Source organism: Ovis aries, chromosome 15 (genome assembly GCF_016772045.2).
Source record: "Ovis aries strain OAR_USU_Benz2616 breed Rambouillet chromosome 15, ARS-UI_Ramb_v3.0, whole genome shotgun sequence".
Taxonomy (NCBI): Eukaryota; Metazoa; Chordata; class Mammalia; order Artiodactyla; family Bovidae; genus Ovis; species Ovis aries.
This window is the reverse complement of record NC_056068.1, coordinates 32,761,254-32,783,094: the sequence shown is the minus strand read 5'-3', so window position 1 is coordinate 32,783,094 and position 21,841 is coordinate 32,761,254. Positions and strand designations below refer to the sequence as shown.

The following is a 21,841-nucleotide window of genomic DNA, read 5'->3' as shown; positions in this document are numbered from 1 at the left end:
CTCGCACTTTATGCTTAGGGCCGTCCAGGGGGCCCCCAGCATTAGCATTCACGACCTGGACGTCGTTTCTAATTTTCACAAATCCTGGGCAGAGCAACCTTTAGCACCCCAGAGGCAAAAAGTTCCAGACGCATAGGTGTCTGGGATGAGTCTTTTCCGCGTTGCTGTCTTGGGTTCAGGTGTTGGGATGAATGAACCCACAGAGCACCCGCCCCTCCCTGGCCGGCTGCTCTCGGCTCCTTTGTTTGGTTTATGTATAGCCATCAATGCGTCATTCCTTCTGCTTCAGCTGTTTGAGAATCCCATCTTCTCTATTGATTTCCCACAGAACGTTTACTGCTCTCCAAGGTGTGACCTGTACCTCTAGCTAATTTATTTCTGTCATGGCTTAGGATTTAGGAATGAGGGGGGAGGGGAGCGAGCGAGGGGAGCGAGAGCTTGAGGGGAAAGAGGGAGGGTGGCGGGAGCAGCGCGTCCAAGATGTGGGAAATAAATTCCGCCCTGGACCCCCCGACAGGCAGGCCGGCAGCTCCGGAAGGCAGGCACAGCAACCAGGAGACTTTGCTTGAAAATCTGCTCAGTAAGATGGAGGCTGCAGCCACGGGGTTTCAGGAGGCCGGGAATGATAGCAGGGCCCCATGGGGATGGAAAAGCAAGGAAAGAATGTGTTTGGAAATAATCTCTTGCCTGTTCAGGAGCCAGTCACCCTATTGAGCAGGATGTGGTAGGTTTTTTTTTTTTTTTTTTTTCCTCTTTTAATGAAATGATGGAAAACTCTTCTGGGGTGGGGTTGGGGGGCGACTGGTGAAGTCCTATTCTCTTCTTCATTATGAGATTTTCAACAGCAGGGCATTCCTGTGTCAGTCCTGGCACTGTGATTACAGTGACTGACGTGTGCAATATTAAATCGAATCACGTTAACGTAAACCTTCCTTCCCCTCCGTGCCTAGAACAGACAGAGTTACCCTTTCCATGGTCTGATTTTGCTAGATGACTGTTTGAATGCCCACTTCATTTTTTTCTTCTTCATGAAAATAGCTTATATCTTCTTAGAAATTCTAGTTATGAACTTATACAAGGAAGGATGTTGGTTATTTATTACTTTCACCTAGATGGAGACACGTTTGTGAACTGAGTGGATGCGTTACACGTGAAGGGCATTTTAAAGTTTTCAAATTTATTTCATATATTTTATTTCACTTTTATAACAATTATTATTTTCATAGTTGTAGAAATGCTGGCTTATTAGCCCAGCTAAGATCACATGGGTAATAAACAGCAATGCAGAGTCTAGGGTTTCTGGCTCCAGATTCAGGTTGCAGTACACAACACCCCAGAAATGTGGGGTCACTTTTTGCTACCAAGACCACCCCCTGAAAAGCAGAAGCTGGAGAGTAAGAGGCATATGAGTCAAAATTTGTCCCCCTCTTAGAAAGGTATTGATGGAATGAATTTGAGTTAAACCAAACATGTACCCTTCTAAGCTTCCACTCATATGTTTTATGCCCAAGGTCAGTCCATCTGAAGTGTAAAAAAGCCTTAAGAAGCAGGCTTAAAAATCACTAGTGAATATTTTTTCCCTTCTTCCCACATAGCAATCTCCGGTTGCACAGAGTTGGACACAACTGAAGTGACTTAGCAGCAGCAGTCCCACCCCAACTCATATACAGATTCTTTGTCATCCTTTATAGGGAGTAAAATAAAACAAGTCATCATTACCACTTTATGTATCACCCACCATTATAATGCACTCTGGGCTGAGCATTAGAATAGCAGTTATTTGTGAGACTGGCTAGTGGAGTTCATGCTTATGTATCCTGGGCACTCTGCGACCCCCTCCGTTTTCCTGGTGTGATTTATGGAGGGGCTTCTGGGATGTTAGTAGGAGAGCAGGATGGCGGGGTTGGTGGATTGGCGGGTCTTTCACAACCTGGACCTACTCTAACTGGAACTGTCTAACTCTGGGAGAAGAGTAGCCCATTTCATCTTCCCTGCAGCTAGATAAACGATCTGCATGCTACCTCAGAGCCTAACAGAGCCTCAGAGCCTCCTTAAAGAGTTATTTGATTTTTAGAAACAAAGCATGACAGTATTATGGAAAAGATTTATATCCTGAATGTCTGTCATGAAAGAAGGGATCATCTTGTGGATAAATTAAAGTGCCCCCCTGGTGGCTCATACGGTAAAGAATCTGCCTGCAATGCAGGAGACCTGGGTTCAATCCCTGGGTCAGGAAGATCCCCTGGAGAAGGGAAAGGCAACCCACTTCAGTATTCTTGCCTGGAGAATCCCTTGGACAGAGGAGCCTGGTAGGCTACAGTTTATGGGGTCTCAAAGAGTTGGACATGATGGGGTGACTAAAACATTTTCACATCCAATGTGTAGGAATTCAATATTACTGTGAATATCCCTTCAATAACTGAAGTTACTTTGGTTTTAAAAGATCAGGACTTTGAAAAGAAATGTGTACATTTTCTTTGTAGTCAGCAAACTATATTCCTGCCATCTCTGAGGTAACCTTCATCTCAGGACTCAGGATTTGAGAAGGGATGAGTAAGGCAAAAAGTAAGAAATGCTCAGAAGATCATATTTGCTTCCACACCAACATTGTATGATATGTTTTGCTGTTTCTCTCGCCTGGAGCAATTTTTAATTCTACTCTTATTCTTTTTGCAGACTGACTTAGGGTGATTCAAAAAGACTGAATTTTGAGTCCTGTTTCCACAAATTAAATTGTGTGCTGCATGGCTAGAGAGTTTAAACTCTCATGATCAATTTCTGCAAGGGTAGAATGGATATGTTAATATTGATCCTAACCTACCAGGTTGTCGTGAGGACCTCAGGTAACAATGGGTGGTGAAGTGTTTTGTAAACTCGAAAGCATGGTACAGGAAAGAATTTACCCTTTATTTTGAGTTCTCAAAATGTATACACAGTGGCGTCCCTGGAGGTCCAGTGGTTACGATTGCATGCTTCCATTGCAGGGGGCATGGATCTGAGCCCTGGTTAGGGACACAAGATCCCGCATGCACAGTGATCAAAAAAAAAAAAAAAAAAAGTATGTGCAATCAGTATTGTCTCCATTATCTGTGTGATCATGGTGGTGAAATGGCATTATGGCATCCAGAGTATCATTATTTAGCATTAGAGTCTCTGTGGGGCTATGATTTGGAATCAGCCTACAGCTCACTCAATTCGCTTCAGTTCAGTTGCTCAGTCATGTCCGACTCTTTGCAACCCCATGGACTACAGCACGCCAGGCCTCCCTGTCCATCACCAGCTCCCAGAGCTTGTTCAAACCCATGTCCACTGAGTCAGTGATGCCATCCAGCCATCTCATCCTCTGTCGTTCCTTCTCCTCCTGCCTTCAATCTTTCCCAGCATCAGGGTCTTTTCCAGTGAATCAGCTCTTCGCATCAGGTGGTCCAAGTATTGGAGCTTCAGCTTCAGCATCAATCCTTCCAATGAATATTCAGGGATGATTTCCTTTAGGATTGACTGGTATGGTCTCCTTGCAGTCCAAGGGGCTCTCAAGAGTCTTCTCCAACACCATAGTTCAAAAGCATCAATTGTTTGGTGCTCAACTTTCTTTGTAGTCCAGCTGTCATATCCATACATGACCACTGGAGAACCCATAGCTTTAACTAGACTACAGCTCACTACTAACTATGAAATACAAGCCTTGTCCTTTCTTGGCATTACCTCTCCTCATATTTTCTAAATATCCTGCCACTTTGCTTTGAGAGTTCATGCAACCCTCATATCCACTTCTGTTTATCTTTGGAGGTTTGCCTGGGAAGATCTTTAGTTTAAATCTCCTCATCAGTGGAATTCCATCTCACTCCTCCCGGAGTTTGCACAGTTATTGGAGCACAGTGGGGTGGGGTGGGCTGGGCAGGATGCAGAGAGAACCACTGCTACGAGGGGAGGCTGAGTTTCAGACACCTCCATTCTCAAGTTGGAATGGTTTTTCTAATAAAAATTAAGAACACATACATTTTAAGTCTGATAACTCAATGGAGTTCTACCATGTGATGGATTAGCTAGCTGGTAGACTAATATGAGACTCTATGAACCGTTTATACAATTGTGTATTTGGGAAAATGCTTTGTGAATTACAAGGACTGACAGACAAATGTATATTTAGAGCTAAACTTAGTTGTGACTTGAGGCCTTTCTTGTCCTGAATATGAGAACCTTTCTTCTAAATTTATTTTGTAGACCTATTTTATACTCAGTGTTGTGAGTAGTGACTGGGTTAGTGTGAGTAGCTGGATGAACACTGATGCTGGGGTGGATGGAAAGGGGAGGGTCCAATTGTAGACCTATTTTATACTCAATGTTGTGAGCAGTGACTGAGTTAGTGTGAGTAGCTGGATGAACGCTGATGCTGGGGTGGATGGAAAGGGAAGGGTCCCATCCTGGTTCTGTCATTTGCCAGCTGTGACACTGGACAGCTACTTATGCTGTTTATTTCTCAAATTCCTCGCCTAAATAAAGATGTTGATAATAGAACTCAATTCCCAAGGTGGTTATTGTTAGAAGGAAAAAAAAATAACCAGTTTGGGGAGGGTGGGATGAATTGGGAGATTGGGGTTGGCATATATACACTATTGATACCATGTATAAAATAGATAACTAGTGAGAACTTACTGTATAGCTCAGGGAATTCTACTTACGGCTCTTTGGTGTCCTAAATGGGAAGGAAATCCACAAGAGAGGGGACCTATGTATACGTACAGCTGATTCACTTTACAGTAGAGACTAACGCAACACTGTAAAGCAGCTGTACTCCAGTAAAAATTAATTAGATTAAAAATTAGAAATTAATAAAAATTAAAAAGAGAAAACTACAGCTTATATGAAGAGAGTTATTATCCTGACTTCACACAATATTCAGACAGCTTTCCATTTTGTTGAACGGATGATGACTGGCTTTGGAACAAGGACTCTTAAGAGTATGTTCACTGATAGTAGGGAGCTCAGAAATTACCATGGGTGCTTTAGGGGCACATAGGAGTTGACTAAACTGGTATATACATACAGTGGAATGGTCATTGTTGTTTTGTCTCTCAGTTGTGTCTGACTGTGACCCCACAGACTGTAGCCCCCAGGCTCCTCTGTCCATGGGATATCCCAGGCAAGAATACTGGAGTGGGTTGCTGTTTCCTTCTCCAGATCTTCCTGACGCAGGGATCACACCGACATCTCCTGTGCTGGTAGGTGGATTCTTTACTGCTAAGCCACGAGAGAAGCCCTTACAATGAAATGTTATTCAAGCATAAAAGGAAACATGACAGTGATACATGCTACCAGTGTGGATAAACCTTGAAAATATTATAGTAAGTGGAAGTCAGTCTCCGAAGCCTCCCTGTTATATGGTTCCATGTGTACGAAATATCCAGGATGGGTGAATCTGCAGAAGCAGAAAGCAGATAGGTGGTTGCCAGGGGCTGAGAGGAGGGAGAGGTAACAGAGTGGTATGAGATTTTCTTTGAAAAAATGATATCAATGTTTTAGAACGAGATAGAGGTGATGGTTACACAGTACAGTAAATGTACCAAATATCACTGAATTTGAAATGGTTAATTTTATGTTATGTGCAGTTTTAAAAAATGCTATGGAAGAAGAAAGCCACCTAAATAAGTTGACTGTCTAGGAAGACTTCCTGACTATAATTTATATACTCTTGGTCATTTGCTAAGTCTGTGAAGACAGTCTGTTTTATTTCCTTACTTTTTTTTTTTTTGCCTTTTGTAGTCCTATCTTAAGACCTTGGTTTTCTGTCCCTCCATGAAGACTCAGTTTCTGTTTGAGTCACTTCTTTCATTCACTTCCTGACTCACTCATTCACCTGGTGTCCAGGAGAATGACAATTAATAGGTGATCTGGGACAGAGGATAGCTGGCCCTGCTGTGTAACCTTGGCAAGCAACTTCTCTGGTCTTAGGGAGATATCAACGAGATCATTTCTTGGCATTCTTTCAGTTTTAAATTTCTAGATTTAAGAAATAAGGGATGCATTATTAGAGTTACTTTAAATAGTCTGTCAGCTAAATTCTCTGATTCTTTTTACTTTCAATTCATTTATCAATCTAGCTAGACAGAAAAAAAAAAATAAATTACAGTTAGAATGAGCCTCCTCTTTTTCATTAGACCTCAGTAACGAGGAGAATATTTATCTCCATGACTGGAGTAAAACTTCTTTGACCATGGGAAAACTTTCTTCATTTTTTTTTAAGGATTAAAAATGCTCAAGGCATGAAACTCATCTACTTTTCTTAAGGTTTGAAAAGCATCAAAAATGATTTTTTCTCTTTGATTATAATATATTACAAAAAACAGACACTGCAATAACTTAATAGCCCATCAAAACACTATCTTCAAGGGTCATTTAGTATTTCCATGATAAATTGCTATTTTTAGAAGCTTATGTAACCAAACAAAGAATGTGTTCTTGGCTATGGCCATGAAGACAAGTTATTATCGTGGGAGGGACAAAGGAATCTGAGAGGCTCGTGAGAGACGGAGCCAATTGCAGGGAACAGTTTATAGAGCGCCCTTTCTTCTGGGTCTCCAGTTTCTGCAATCAGGATAACTCAGTGCCTCTCAGAGCCATTTTCATTTTTGAAGTGCTCTTTCACCATTAGCTAATAAATACTCATCAATGAATTTTCTTCTGCATCTTGGAAGTTGGGGGAAAAAGAAAATCGCTTTCTATCTTGTGAGTATTATTCCCCATGGGGTCTCCCTTCTCATGCTCCTAATGGAAACAAGAAATAAATTATACCTACTTTTCTGAAAGGGCCAAAGACCACCATTCTTTCCATAGAGAGCACCTGGAAATTTGCATCAGATATTAATGACCTTTAGTAACTACCTCACTGTCGTAGCAGAGGAAATGTCTGTCTCCCATTATCACGCTCTATTCTCATGAGGACAGTTGAGTGGAAAGATGCTTTGGGGGGTCTTCTCAGGGAGCTGTGTGTACAGAGTTGAGCTAAGGGAAGGTGGGGTCTGAGCGTGGGTTTCCAATGGACTTCATATCTCCAATTTCTAGGGTCAAAAAGTTATGGTTTTGGAATTTTATTTTCTTTTGTATTATCTATGTTTCTCCTCCCCTATATCAACTTCATTCCATTTAGACTTGGCTGTGAGTTTCAGTTTCTGCTGTGGTGAATTGCACCATATATACGTAAAGCTGCTCCAAGACTTTTCTAGCTGCATGTGGGTTTTGAGGAAGACAATCTGATTTATAGCATGAGCTATGTCTTACTGGGTTTCTGTTGTCTTATGGTCTAAAGTAATGCCATCCAACAGACATAGAATATAAACCACACCATGAGCCATTTATAATTTTAAAGGTTATGGTAATTATCTTAAAAATGAAAATAAAGAGGTGAAATTAATTTTGATAATATATTTTACTTAATCCAGCATATTCAAAAGTTTATTACTTCCATATCTAATCAGTATAAAAGTTGAGATATTTGACATTTTAAAAACCAAACTGATGAATTCTTTTTTTTTTTTTTTGAGGTTAAAAAATCTTTATTTGAACTGCATGATTCACCATTATTGGTCACTCCGTTATCCATGAAACTCATTTTTTTTTTTCATGGCAGTTGTGATACCATTCTCTTTTTTTGAACTGTATACTCAATATTTTTACTATTTTAATTTTATCGAAGTATAGTGTTACCAAAATGATGAATTCTGATGTGTCTTTTATACTGACAACATCTTATACAACCATCTCAATTTGGACTAGCCATATTTCATGTGTCTTATAGCTACAGTATTGGACAGCATGTAGTCATAGTAGATGATATATTAACAAATATTTTAAAATTAGAAGTAGTTCTGAATTATTTATTACACGCTGAAGTTCTCATATAAATTGCTGTAAGTTTTGTCTTCAGGGCTTTCTCTTTATAAAGTAATCATTGTTTTATTTTTTTCAGGAATGGGGGGATATTAAAAGATTCTAGTGTTTATCTAGAGGAAAGGGGTTAATGTGTGTTCTCTCAAACCTACCATTCATTCTGGAATTAAGATAGCATCAGTGAATTATGATCCCATCCTCCCTATTTTGCTTTATGTTTTGCTGTACCTTGACCTCAGAACTACCTGTGAGTCAAGGAATGCCAAGACTGTTGATTTTAGATTGAGATCAGGATTTGGCCATGTTTGACTGGAGCCCCGTCTTACATTGTTGCTGTACTTGAAGTGGTTTGCACACACAATCTTAGTTTTTTGGTGCCATCACCCTCCAAAATAATTTTCTGTGCTTACTTTTTTTTTTCTTTTTTTTGATGGATATAAACTTCATTTTTTTAAAATGTAAAAATGATTTTATTTATTTTTATTTCTGATTGCACTGGGTCTACATTGCTTTGCTCTCCCAAGTTGTGGCGAGAGGGGGCTACTCTTTGTTGTGGGGTGCAGGCATCTCATTGCGGTAGCTTCTCTTTCTGTGGAGCACAGGCTGTAAGCAAGCAGGCTTAATAGCTGTGGTCATGGGCTTAGTGGCCCCATGGCATGTGGAATCTTCCTGGACGTGGGGTTGAACCCACATCCCCTGCATTGACAGGAGGATTCCCATCCACTGAGCCACCAAGGAAGTCCTTTCTGTGCTTATTTTTCTGTGGTTGTGTTCTCATGACAAAAAAGTATACTTTGTAGACTTGTAGCTTCTCACCTTAACTGAAGGAATTCCAGTGGGCAGCAGCCACAACCAAAGGAGGCAGAGACACTAAGGTGGCTACAAATCACTTCCCAAAGGCTGGGCATCCCCATTTCTGGGCCAGGTGTCTCATTCTGAGGGAGAGGGATATCACAAATAATTGGTCTGTCTCTCATTCCATTGGCATTTCCATCCGTCTACATAAGAATGATGGTTAATGGCGATAACTATTTATCCTTGAACATCAACAAGGAACTGTGGTGGGTGTGACGAGAAGCGAAATGGAGGTGGCATCCTCCTTGCCCCTGAAGAGCTTAGCCTGATCGCAAAGAAGAGATGACACACGGAGTCCTAGTCGAGGTTCTCAGGTGTTGGAGCCGAGGTATCACAAGGGTATGAGGTGACCCTGAGACCCTGAACAGGGGTTCCCAACCTCCAGAATCTAATGCCTGATGATCTGAGGTGGAGCTGATGTAACAGTAATACAAATAAAGTACACAATCAATGTAATGTGCTTGAATAATCCCCAAGACCCTACCCTGGTCCTCAGAAAAATTGTCTTCCACAAAAATGGTCCCTGGTGCTAAAAAGGTTGGGGACCACTGCTGTCAGATACAGTAAACAAGCATTTATTAAGGACTGTTTCATGCCAGGAGACTGTCTAGGTGTCAGTGACAAGGTGAAGACAGTCTTTTTCCTACCAATATCCTAATCTACTGTGAGATAAGGGCGAAAAAACCACCTGCAGTGCCATGGATATGATATAATGGAAAATATATTATATAGTTAATGGAGAATATATTTTAATTATATTATATATAATATATCACATGGTATAATGTGATATAATGGAGAAACAGAAAGACAGAGGAAGCGGAGAGTAAGACCTCTAGTCTAGGCTGTGGTCTCATCTTCAGAGGTAAGGATGATAGGGCTGACTTTCAACACAGGAGTTCACGGGCAGGAAAGGGAGATGGAAGCAGCCTGAAGAGAAAGGGGTAGGAGGGAGGGTGAAGGTGGTTCTGGAGCTGGTGAGCCCTGGAGAAAAGTCACACCTGGGCACGTTGTGATCTCAACTGTCTTAGGACGTTTGATTCAAATGCTGCTTGTGTTATGTTCATGGATGTTGAAAAAATTATTAAAAGTTCCTAAGGATGGATAATTCATTTTTTCATGATTATTTAACAAGTACCACATCAAGGACTGTTTTGGTTTTAGTTGCTATAATAGTGAGGATCCATGTCATGGTGGTTAAGAGCAGATTCTGGAAGTTGAAGTGTATATAGATTCACATCCCAGCTCTGCCAGTTAAAACTGTGCTACTTAGCCCCTCTGTCCTTCAGTGTCTTCATCTGTAATAGGAGAAATAATAATAGCACCTCCCTCAAAGATGGTTCTTAGTCATGAGTTAAGATTTTGGAAGGGCATAGAAGAGAGTCTGCTTCAATATAAGTATCCTAAACGCTTGTTAAATGAAGGCACTACACAAAGTTCTAGTGGCTGGTGATGGCAGAGAGTTTTCTGGGTGAGTGGTGTGTGATCAGGACATTGTGTGTGTGCATGTGTGCGTGCGTGCGTGTGCGTGTGCATGTGTGTGTGTTTGATAGAGTGAATTTGTTTGTTGTCCACCTGGTCTGAATTCATCCATGATGTTCACTGACATGAACGGCGATTGCCGTAGGCAGCCCTGCCCTGGGACTGTACATGTTTTATATTTTACTTTAGCCTGTGCTATAAAAACACTTTTAGTTCAGAATATCTAAATGATCCACTTCAAAAAAAAACTTGCATATAAAATATTCAAAATGCAGCTCTCGTCTTAGAGAATATGTGAGAATATGTATACACCAGTACTGGGTCATATATGAAAATAGCACTTTTGTTAGTAAAAGCAGAACCATGTCGTGTCTCAATGATTGATTTACACTCATAAAATTGATAAGAAAAATTACAAATAGGCATAAAAGTAAAGAGAATAGTGTAGTGACCCCTCATGTACCCCATATTTAGATTTTAGCTCTTCTTTTGGGGGGGAGTGTTTTAAAGTAAATCCCAGAAAACATGACATTTGAAACCATTAAATGTTAGATTAGGCATTTTGAAAGTTTGCTTTCTTATACAACCACATTATCCAAAGCAATAATTTTTTTTGATACATCCCATCTGTAGTCAAAACTCCCCACCTGCCCCCAAATGTGGAGAAGGCAATGGCACCCCACTCCAATACTCTTGCCTGGAAAATCCCATGGATGGAGGAGCCTGGTAGGCTGCAGTCCATGGGGTCGCTGAGAGTTAGACACGACTCAGTGACTTCACTTTCACTTTTCACTTTCCTGCATCGGAGAAGGAAATGGCAACCCACTCCAGTGTTCTTGCCTGGAGAATCCCAGGGACGGCGGAGCCTGGTGGGCTGCCGTCTCTGGGGTCGCACAGAGTCGGACACGACTGAAGCGACTTAGCAGCAGCAGCCCCAAATGGCTTTATAGAGAGTTTACTTGAATCAAGATAGAAACAAGACCTACCCAGGGCGTTTGGTTATCAAGACCCATATGTTTCTGTTAATCTCGGATGGTCTAGATTTCTACTTTAGTTTGAGAGGGTCTTTGTGTGATGGCCTCCAGGTCAGAGACCTAGTTGATGCCAGGTGACAGACACGACCAAGTTCATCTTAAGTAGAAATACTTCTGTCAACAAAGGTAAATTATAATTCTCTCACGACCAGCTTTAAAACACTGTGTTTATCTGTTTATGGCTGCGCTGGGTCTTGGTTGCTACACACATGCTTTCTCTAGTTGCAGCAAGTGGGGGATACGTTTTCTGTGGTGCACAGATCTGTCACTGCAGCGGCTTCTCATTGCGGAGCACGGGCTCTCGAGCACGGGCTCAGTGGTTGTGGCATGCGGGATCTTTCCAGACCAGGGCTTGTCCCCTGCATTGGCGGGCAGATTCTTAACTGCTGGACCACCAGGAAAGTCCCTTACAGTCAGTTTTAATGTCAACTGTAAGTATTGTAGGCAGGGGACCAGGGACCAGGAATGAATGAGACAGGATCCCTGGGCTCAGCAATCAGGCAGCATTTCTGCTCTTTGACCTACCAGAGGATAAGGTCTTGTGGGCGAGTGGCGGGTGTGGCTGCCCTCTCATACAGTGCTGCAGATTCCTGCTTATGGCTTTTCTTTGCATCAGACAACTGAGAAGGCTGGAATTTACAGCTCGGTGGGAAAGGTTCCCTGGTGATTAGAGACAGGAGGTGTGGGGTCTGCCCTCCATCCTGACACACTCTCTCTTTGGGACACACTGTCAGATGTTTCCTTCCTCCGTGATTATACGTTGTGTCGGGCCTCCACACGTATGCCAAGCCCTGGATAGCATTTGAGAGAGAGTTAATATTTCCCAGGAAGTGGCATTGTAAACAAAGCACACCTGAAATGTTAATATTTCCCCTCTTAGGTCTTGGCTTTATGTATGCCTTCCTTCTAACTTGGAAGGAATTGCTGAAGGTGGTACATTTGCTGTGAAGGAAGGAGAAAGCTCCCCCTGCCCATCCCTTCTCAGGAATATGTACGTTAGGGAGAAAGCATGTTCCAGACACCAGAGGTGGACCAGGAGAATGTGGAGAGGAGCTAGGCGGTGGTGAAAGCCAGATCTGAGAACTGGAAGGAACTGGTGTTGAGTTCTTCCCTTGTCACTCAGCAGATGTTTTAACTTGAGCAAGTTTCTGAACTTCCTTGAAATCCATTTTCTAATCTGTAAAATGGGTAGTATGATGCCTTTTCCATATGGTCTGTTTTGAAGATAAAATAAAAGGTTATGTTTTTTTTTCAGTCGCTAAGTTGTGTCCGACTCTTTGCAACCCCATGGACTGCAGCACGCGAGGCTTCTCTGACCTTCACCATCTCCTGGCATTTGCTTAAACTCACATTAATTGAGTCGACGATGCCATCCATCACATTCTCTGTTGTCCCCTTCTTCTCTTGCCTTCAGGGTCTTTTCCAATGAGTTGGCTCTTCCCATCAAATGGCCAAAGTACTGGAATTTCAGCTTCAGCATCAGTCCTTCCAATGAATATTCAGGGTTGATTACCCTTAGGATTGACTGTTTTGATCTTACTGTCCAAGGGACTCTCAAGAGTCTTCTCCAACACCACAGTTCGAAGGCATCAATTCTTCGGCCCTCAGCCTTCTTCATGGTCTGACTCTCATATGACTACTGGAAAAAATCATAGCTTTCACTGTATGGACCCTTGTTGGCAAAGTGATATCTCTGCTTTTTAATGTGCTGTCTAGGTTGGTCATAGCTTTTCTTTCAAGGGGCAAGCGTCTTTTAATTTCATGGCTATAGTTGCCAACTGCAGTGATTTTAAATAAAGTCTGTCACTGCTTCTATTTTTTTCCACATCTATTTGCCATGAAGTGATGGGACAAGATGCCATGATCTTAGTTTTCTGAATGTTGAATTTTAAGCCTTCTTTTTCATTCTCCTCTTTCACCTTCATCAAGAGGCTCTTTATTTCCTCTTCACCTTCTGCCATTAGAGTGATATCATCTGCATATCTGAGGAGGTTGATATTTCTCCTGGCAGTCTTGATTCCAGCGTATGCTTCATCCAGCCCAGCATGTCACATGACATACTCTGCATATGAATTAAATAAGCAGGGTGACAATATACAACCTTGACATGCTCTTTCCCAGTTTTGAACCAGTCTGTTGTTTCATGTCTGGTTATAAATTGCCTCTTGAGCTGCATACAGGTTTCCCAGGAGGCAGGTAAAGTGGTCTAGTATTCCCATGTCTTTGGGAATGTATACCATAAAAGTCTGAGGCCATTCATTTTTAGTCTGAAAAAGACTTGGAAATGAACACTTTCAGAATCATTGCAGTTCTCCAATAGAGAGGACAGTCCCCTACCTCCCCCGCTACCCCGGCTCCCACCACCCAGACCCACACGTGCATGTGTGCTAGGTCACTCAGTTGCAACTCTTTGTGACCATATGGACTGTAGCCCACCAAGCTCCTCTGTCCATGAGATTCTCCAGGCAAGAATACTGGAGTGGGTTGCCATTTTCTCCTCCAGGGGATCTTCCCGACCCAGGGATTGAATCCATGTCTCCTGCCTTGCAGCCAGATTCTTTACCATTAGCGCCAGTGAAACACCTGTACGCTTTCTGTCTATGCACATGCATACCCCGTAGCCTCACTTCCATTCACCTTTTGGTCCTCTGATCTTTGTTATCTAGGTTAGAAGAAGTAGTTAGGGAAAGTGAATTGAAAGTTGTATGTTACAGGTTTTAGGCCTTAAAAGATGGCATATCATCAGAGAAATATATCCTTTCTTCTAAGATGCCTGTAGAGTTACTTTGTGTGGGGGGGACAAGTCCCCCTTCTCCTTTCCAACTCTACCTCTTTAAGTTTCATCCATTATCTCATTTATTGAAATGAACTTCATTTGGGAATGAGAAAGTTTTGGCATAGCTAGGAGCTTTTAATGGAAATATGAGAGAAGACATCTCTGACATATATAATATGTTCAATATGTTTCCATATATTGCACAATCTCTGATGTGTTACCCAAGATTCATAATGACAGATGGGGCTGAGTAGAAGCAGGAGCACTCCCCAAGTGGGAATGTCTTTAGAAACCAGCACTCCTTCCAAGGTGCTTTGAGCTATTCTGAGCAATTGGGGTTCAACACATTCACCCCCAGCCAGAGCAGGTTCTGCCAACACACTGCCTGTGGGAGCTTTGTTGCCTAGCATTTTGCTCCAAACAAGAGTCAAGCCAAGCAGCAGAGTCTTAGAGAAACCTAGAGCCGGAGGATTGAGTTCCTGTTTTCAGCTGTGTGACAAGTTACTTGACTTTTTTCAACCTGTGATTCTTCAGCCATAGAATGGGGATGAGAAGCAGTTTCTGTTCATTTTCCAGCTATGAAATAAGTGATGAGAAATTTTTGAGAGAATGGTGGAGGTTATGAAAGTCTCGATGTTCTTTGCAGCTATCCTTTTTATACATCTAGAGTGGAAATATTGGGCTACCCAGATGGTGCTGGTGGTAAAGAATCCATCTGCCAAGCAGGAGACACAAGAGACGTGGGTTCAGTCCCTGGGTGGAAAAGATCCTCTGGAGAAGGAAAGAGCAACACACTCCAGTATTCTTGCTTGGAAAATCTCATGGACAGAGAAGCTACAGTCCATTGGGCTGCAAAGAGTCGGACATGACTGAGCACACAGCAGAGTGGAAGTAATTAGGAGGGATGTTTCTTTCTTGTCTTATTTGACTCTAATCTAATCTGATCATTTGATGACTCAAGATTTCCTCAAATGCAAACCGCACATTCTAGAGTAATGCAAAAATTTTATTTGGGGGTGAGAGAGATGAGCATTAAAGAGATTTGGCCATATAATGTGGAGTTAAGAAAATTGTAAAAACACCTAAGTGAAAATACAGGGTCAGAACAATAGCTGTACAGTCATTTGCAATGTTTTCCTGTATAGTCATTCTAAAAGCATCTTTTACTTTCTTATTTTTCCCTCATCCTCTCTGACTCATGCTACAACAGATCTGAATCTATGGAATATTTTATATGCCATCTTTCTTAACCACATTCTATGAGCTTAAACTGTTTATCAGAAACTGCTTTTTTTAAAAACAAAACATTTATTTTTGACTTGCACACAGTCTAATTGCCTTTTTTCACCACGCCCATACATTGTGCTGACAGAGCCTTGTTTTTTTTTCAGCATAGTTTTCCTATCTAGGGTGTGTTCTTGTTATTGTAGTAAGATAGATAAAATGCCTACGTAAAGATGTACTCGGGCTGAACCCAAGTATATTCCCGGATTTATGGCTTGTTAAAGTAGAATAGAACCAAGCTGTCTTTGGAGCCAGTGCCTTAGCTTTGCAGATGAGACAGGAAGGATTTAGAGAAAGAAAGTGTCTGGGTGTTATAGGGCTCATGATTCATCAGGGGAACACATGCCTTTGAAAGGGAATAGCTACCAATGACAGAAATCCTAGGATGTCTCCTTGGGTTAATTTAGGATTTTATTTATTTTTCTATTTTTTTCCTGGAAATACCTGGGGCCACTGGAAGTATAGAAAATTAAGGATATTATCTTGTTTCTCTGAACAAATAAGAATATTCTTCAAACTGGGAAAACATTATCCTGTTGCAAATTGCAAATCAGAAGATAACTATAACAGGCAGCTTTACTGGATGGTCTCATTCCTCTGGAAACTGTACAGTCAAATGACTATATATTTTTTTTCCTTTTTGCATTCTTGACATGCCTACCAGTCTGATCACTCCTTGCTCCCCACAGCATACCTTCTCTGCCTCTCCCTTTCATCTGGCCTAAACACCCATTGCAAACACATCCTTATGTGCTGCTGTCAGCTGCCTTTTGTTCTCATCGGTCCTACGTGTGCACGCTCAGTCGTGTCTTACTCTTGGCAACCCTGGGGACTGTAGCCCGCCAGGCTCCTCGGATCTGATCTCAGCCCATCTCCAAAGGCCTGACTTGGCAGTCTTAAACTCCGTTCTGCCTGTGATTCTTAGACTTGGTGTTTGGCCTTGGCCTCCATGGAGTGTGGATATTAATGTGTTCAGTAGACGAGGAAGTGGGGCTCAGTGAGAACAGAAAGCCTGAGCTCTCAACTGGAGGCAGGAGCTCCTCCAGCTGGGGCTTGTTGATTCAGGGGCCAAGCTGCCATTCATCACAGAATCACAGCAACAAGATGTGCCCACAAAGGGAGGCTCTTCATGTCAGGAACAATGAGTATGTTCTCACCAGCTTGCCTGCATTAGGGAATCCTGCAGTGGCAGTAAAATGCAAGGGACTTCACTCAAGGGAACACCCCACCACATGTCCAGAACTTTTCATTTTAGGTCCTCAGCCACTCACCATGCCCCAGCCACGGTCTAATCCTCTTTTCCACTCATCTGATTGCCCACGCCTGTGGTGCACACACCTCCCTCTTCTGAGTGAGCGCACTATTCACTGTCTGTAAGACCTGAGTTTTCCTCTTGCTTTACCTTTGTTTCTCCTGTTCAGTTTGAGCACCAACCTTTCAGATAATAATCCCTTCTTTTGCTTCTAGAAACTTCTTCCACAGCACCTCCCATTCAGGTGACGTTTAATTTCACTCCTTTTGGGTAGATTCAGGGAAGTATATACATTGATCCTAAATCAAACTGTAGATACTCTTTTAGAGGGGTGTGTGTATGTTTGTGTTTATGCATATAAATGCAGCTTTAGAGTAGTGATTTAGCTCCTGATTAATACAAAACAGGCATAGAATCTCAGCATTCTATCAGTGGATGGAGTCCTTGATCAGTTCAGTTCAGTTCAGTTCAGTTCAGTCGCTCAGTCATGTCTGACTCTTTGCAACCCCATGAATCGCAGCATGCCAGGCCTCCCTGTCCATCACCATTTCCTGGAGTTCACTGAGACTCATGTCCATCAAGTCAGTGATGCCATCCAGCCATCTCATTCTCAGTCGTTCCCTTCTCCTCCTGCCCCCAATCCCTCCCAGCATCAGAGTCTTTTCCAATGAGCCGACTCTTCGCATGAGATGGCCAAAGTACTGGAGCTTCAGCTTTAGCATCATTCCTTCCAAAGAAATCCCAGGGTTGATCTCCTTCAGAATGGACTGGTTGGGTCTCCTTGCAGTCCAAGGGACTCTCAAGAGTCTTCTCCAACACCACAGTTCAAAAGCATCAATTCTTTGGTGCTCAGCCTTCTTCACAGTCCAACTCTCACATCCATACATGACCACAGGAAAAACCATCGCCTTGACTAGATAGACCTTAGTTGGCAAAGTAATGTCTCTGCTTTTGAATATACTGTCTAGGTTGGTCATCACTTTTCTTCCAAGGAGTAAGTGTCTTTTAATTTCATGGCTGCAATCACCATCTGCAGTGATTTTGGAGCCCAAAAAAATAAAGTCTGACACTGTTTCCACTGTTTCCCCATCTATTTCCCATGAAGTGATGGGACCGGATGCCATGATCTTTGTTTTCTGAATGTTGAGCTTTAAGCCAACTTTTTCACTCTCCTCTTTCACTTTCATCAAGAAGCTTTTTAGTTCCTCTTCACTTTCTGCCATAAGGGTGGTGTCATCTGCATATGTGAGGTTATTGATATTTCTCCCGGCAATCTTAATTCCAGCTTGTGCTTCTTCCAGCCCAGCATTTCTCATGATGTACTCTGCATATAAGTTAAATAAGCAGGGTGACAATATACAGCCTTGATGTACTCCTTTTCCTCTTTGGAACCAGTCTGTTGTTCCATGTCCAGTTCTAACCGTTGCTTCCTGACCTGCATACAGATTTCTCAAGAGGCAGGTCAGGTGGTCTGTATTCCCATCTCTTTCAGAAGTTTCCCCAGTTTATTGTGATCCACACAGTCAAAGGCTTTGGCATAGTCAATAAAGCAGAAATAGATGTTTTTCTGGAACCCTCTTGCTTTTTCCATGATCCAGCAGATGTTGGCAATTTGATCTCTTATTCCTCTGCCTTTTCTAAAACCAGCTTGAACATCAGGGAGTTCACAGTTCACGTATTGCTGGCTTGGAGACTTTTGAGCATTACTTTACTAGCATGTGAGATGAGTGCAATTGTGCGGTAGTTTGAGCATTCTTTAGCATTGCCTTTCTTTGGGATTGGAATGGAAACTGACCTTTTCCAGTCCTGTGGCCACTGCTGAGTTTTCCAAATTTGCTGGCATATTGAGTGCAGCACTTTCACAGCATCATCTTTCAGGATTTGAAACAGCTCAACTGGAATTCCATCACCTCCACTAGCTTTGTTCATAGTGATGCTTTCTAAGGCCCACTTGACTTCACATTCCAAGATATCTGGCTCTAGATTAGTGATCACATCATCATGATTATCTGGGTCGTGAAGATCTTTTTTGTACAGATCTTCCGTGTATTCTTGCCACCTCTTCTTAATATCTTCTGCCTCTGTTAGGTTCAGACCATTTCCGTCCTCTTCAGCAAACGTGAATTTTGTACCTAGGTCTGCTACTCTCCTTTGCTGTGTGACAGAGGACAGTCACAGTCTCCATGAAATCTTAGCTAAAAACTATGGAATCAAATTATTTGACACTGGCATCTTTTACCGATTTTGTCCATGTAAGGTAGATCAACTTAGCATGATTTGGAAATAACATGTGTAGGAATTTATTATAGAAATAGTTAAGATATCTTAACCACCCACTGCAGTGATTTTGGGAGACCTGCAAGTTTGATTCAGTGGAATAAGATAGACGTGTTCATGGCTAGTAAGTAGAAGGTCAGAAGACCCAGAGGAGATACCTCATTAGCTATTATTGAAGATACTATTCATACATTTGGCTGATGTTGTTGACATGTTGAGTTTCTGAGAAAATATTCTTCCAGCAGCACTTTACTGGCATGGGCTATGTTTTAAAGATATTTGGCTTTTCTCACATAAACCAGTTAACTGTCATATTCTATCTTTCCAGGAATAACCAAATATGAGGTTGGCCAACAGCCAGTTTGCCAAGTCTTGGAGGATAATAGCTTATTATCTATCAATAGCCTTCTTTTAAAATCTCTTTATTCAATCCTGGCAGTACTTGTGATGCAGAGGTTATTTATAAGGCTGTGAATAAAGGTCTTATTTTGGGTGTGAGCTGCCCTGAGTAGCCCTAGTCATTTAATTTTTCTGTTCAACAGCTCATTGTTGCTGTAGATGACCAAAACATGGACTCTCTTTCGACTCTTTGCTAAAACTCTCATTATTGTGTGAGAGCTTTGATATGTCTGACTTGCTGAGTGGTTAAGAATGGTCCAATGCAATCTTAGGTATATCCTGCAAATACAAATAAATAATAGGAAAATGTATTTAGTCAAATTTGATAGTTCAGATTCACAGGCAACAGTATTAGAATAAATTTAGGTTTCTCTTCTGTGAAAAATGACCTCCATATTTAAGAGGAAAATCTGCTCTCAACAACTTCAATGAGAGGGTGATTTTTTTAAATCTTATAAAGCTTATTTGAACTAGCATATTAATGATTTATGAACCAATAAGGGGACAATACAAGGGATTACATTTCTTTCGAGCTGTACAAAGTTGTAAAAAGCTTAGAGAAAAAGGACTTCTTTCAAGATAAATGTTTGTTGAACTGATTTATTGCACCCTTCTAAATGCTCTTGGATGAAAAGTTCATATCTAAACTCATTGTTTTATGTTGTTAAGTTTTCTAGAAGATGGGTTTGAAACCTGAATGAACATAGATTTAGCCATAATGCCTAGCCTTGATAATTCCAGTTGAGAATGTAGTCACTGTGATTTTAGCGCAAGAAAGAATGGCATTCAATTTAGCGTTGTGGCTCCCTACGAAAAAAGGAAGAACCATGTGATCAGTCTTCTCTGTTTTGAATCTACTTGCATGATCTCACAATTCAATGAATATTTACTGAGTGCCTTCTATGTGCTATTACATGGCTGCATTGTAGCTATAGTAATAAAGAAGAAATGCATTCTCTGCCTTCAAGGAGTTTATAGTCCAATGGAAGGGTCTGGACAAGGAAACAGAATATTAAAAGGCAGAGTTGCCACCAGAGGCGAATAGGATGGTTCTGGAATTTGTGGAGCATAGTCAGGAGGGGCAGGGAAGACTTCTGGGAGATGGGCAGTCTGGGCTGAGCCCTGAATGGTGAGTAAGTTCTTACAGGTTAAAGGTAGAAGTGGAAGAAGATTGTTGAAAACAGAGGAAGTAATATGTGTGAAAGGCTTCAGATGACAGAGGAGGGGACTACAGCAGAAAGGGCAAGGAGTAAACGACCTTCCTCAGCTGCTTTTCATCATCATCAAAAGAACACCTTCCCTGTGGGTCAGTTGTGAGGCTCTGTGAGCCGTCATAGAGCGCATGCTTATCAATGGTTCCCTACTTTGAAAATGTTGTTCAGCTGCTCAGTCATGTCCAACCCTCAGCGACCCCATGGACTGTAGTTCACCAGGATCCTTTGTCTATGGGATTTCCAGGCAAGAATACTGGATCGAGTTGCCATTTCCTTCTCTACCCTCCAAAAGTACCTTCATTTAAAAAATTTTTGCACATGTGTTATCTCATTTAATTCTCACGGTAAACCTGTGAAATAGATCACATTATCTGGCTTTATAGATGAGGCTCCGAGGTGTGATAACTTCACCAAAATTACTTGAGTAATGAGCTAGAACTGAGTCTCAAGTAGCTTGTTTTCTTTCCTACACGGCCTTGCATCCTCATCTTCTCCATCTTCATCTGCCTAACAGTGGTCACCATTGTTAACAAAGCCTCTACCGTTGGTCAGATACTACCAAGCACTCTACAAATATGGGGCCACATAACCCTCATAACAACCAGGATCATCTGGAGAGGAGGAACCCATGTTCTTTTCACTCATCCTATCACCTATTTTGTGAAGAAGAGAGCTCACCCCTCTTCTGCCTTCAAACACAGTTGGAAAGCACTGATTTGTGGGGAGAGGGAAGGTTATTTAATAACAATTCCTTATATGAAGACGGAGGTCTTTTATCTTCTGAATACCATGCATTGTATGACCGATCAAGTTTTCCTCTTTGATCGACTGCTGGCCAGTTTTGAGCTAAATTTGTACCCACCTCTCCGTTTGAGCTATATTTGCACCTGCCTCTCCCCATGTCCCCTGCAAATCCATAGGTCTTTTTGGAATGTATTTTTGTATTAGCTCCACTCCTGTTTCTGTTTTATGAGATTAGTCTTATTCTTTCTCTTTTTTTCTCCCACATCTAGTTCATCTTACTGTTCCTGGAATAAAGCAGGGCATAAATAATTAAAATGTCATTAAATTACCTGAACATAGCAGGAATTTAAATGTTCTGCTTTGTTGTTCTCTGCTGCTGGAGGGTGAGTTTGTCCACGTCATTTCACTCCCTCCTCCCTAGGACCACAGTTTTTGCTTGTGAGTTGGCAGTCCAGGATTTCAGGTGCTCAGGGAGCAGAGGACAGAGTCTTGGCTTATCAGTCAGTTCAGTTGCTGAGTCGTATCCGACTCTTTGTGAACCCATGGACTGCAGCACGCCAGGCTTCCCTGTCCATCACCAACTTCCGGAGCTTGCTCCATCTAGTCGGTGATGCCATTCAACCATCTCATCCGCTGTCTT

At 41.9% G+C, this 21,841-nt stretch overlaps 1 long non-coding RNA gene across 6 annotated transcripts in view; it reads left to right on the top strand.

The window, feature by feature from the left end:
* LOC105602212 (uncharacterized) overlaps positions 1 to 21,841 on the top strand; it is a 305,023-nt gene that overhangs the window by 12,137 nt on the left and 271,045 nt on the right. For 2 of the 6 annotated variants that reach the window (XR_009596611.1, XR_009596615.1), the window contains exon 1: positions 6,578 to 6,723. The exons of the other annotated variants lie outside the window; for them this stretch is intronic. This is a non-coding gene — a long non-coding RNA (uncharacterized LOC105602212). Of the gene's footprint in view, positions 1 to 6,577; positions 6,724 to 21,841 lie in introns of those variants that run through there. 6 annotated transcript variants of the gene reach the window in all.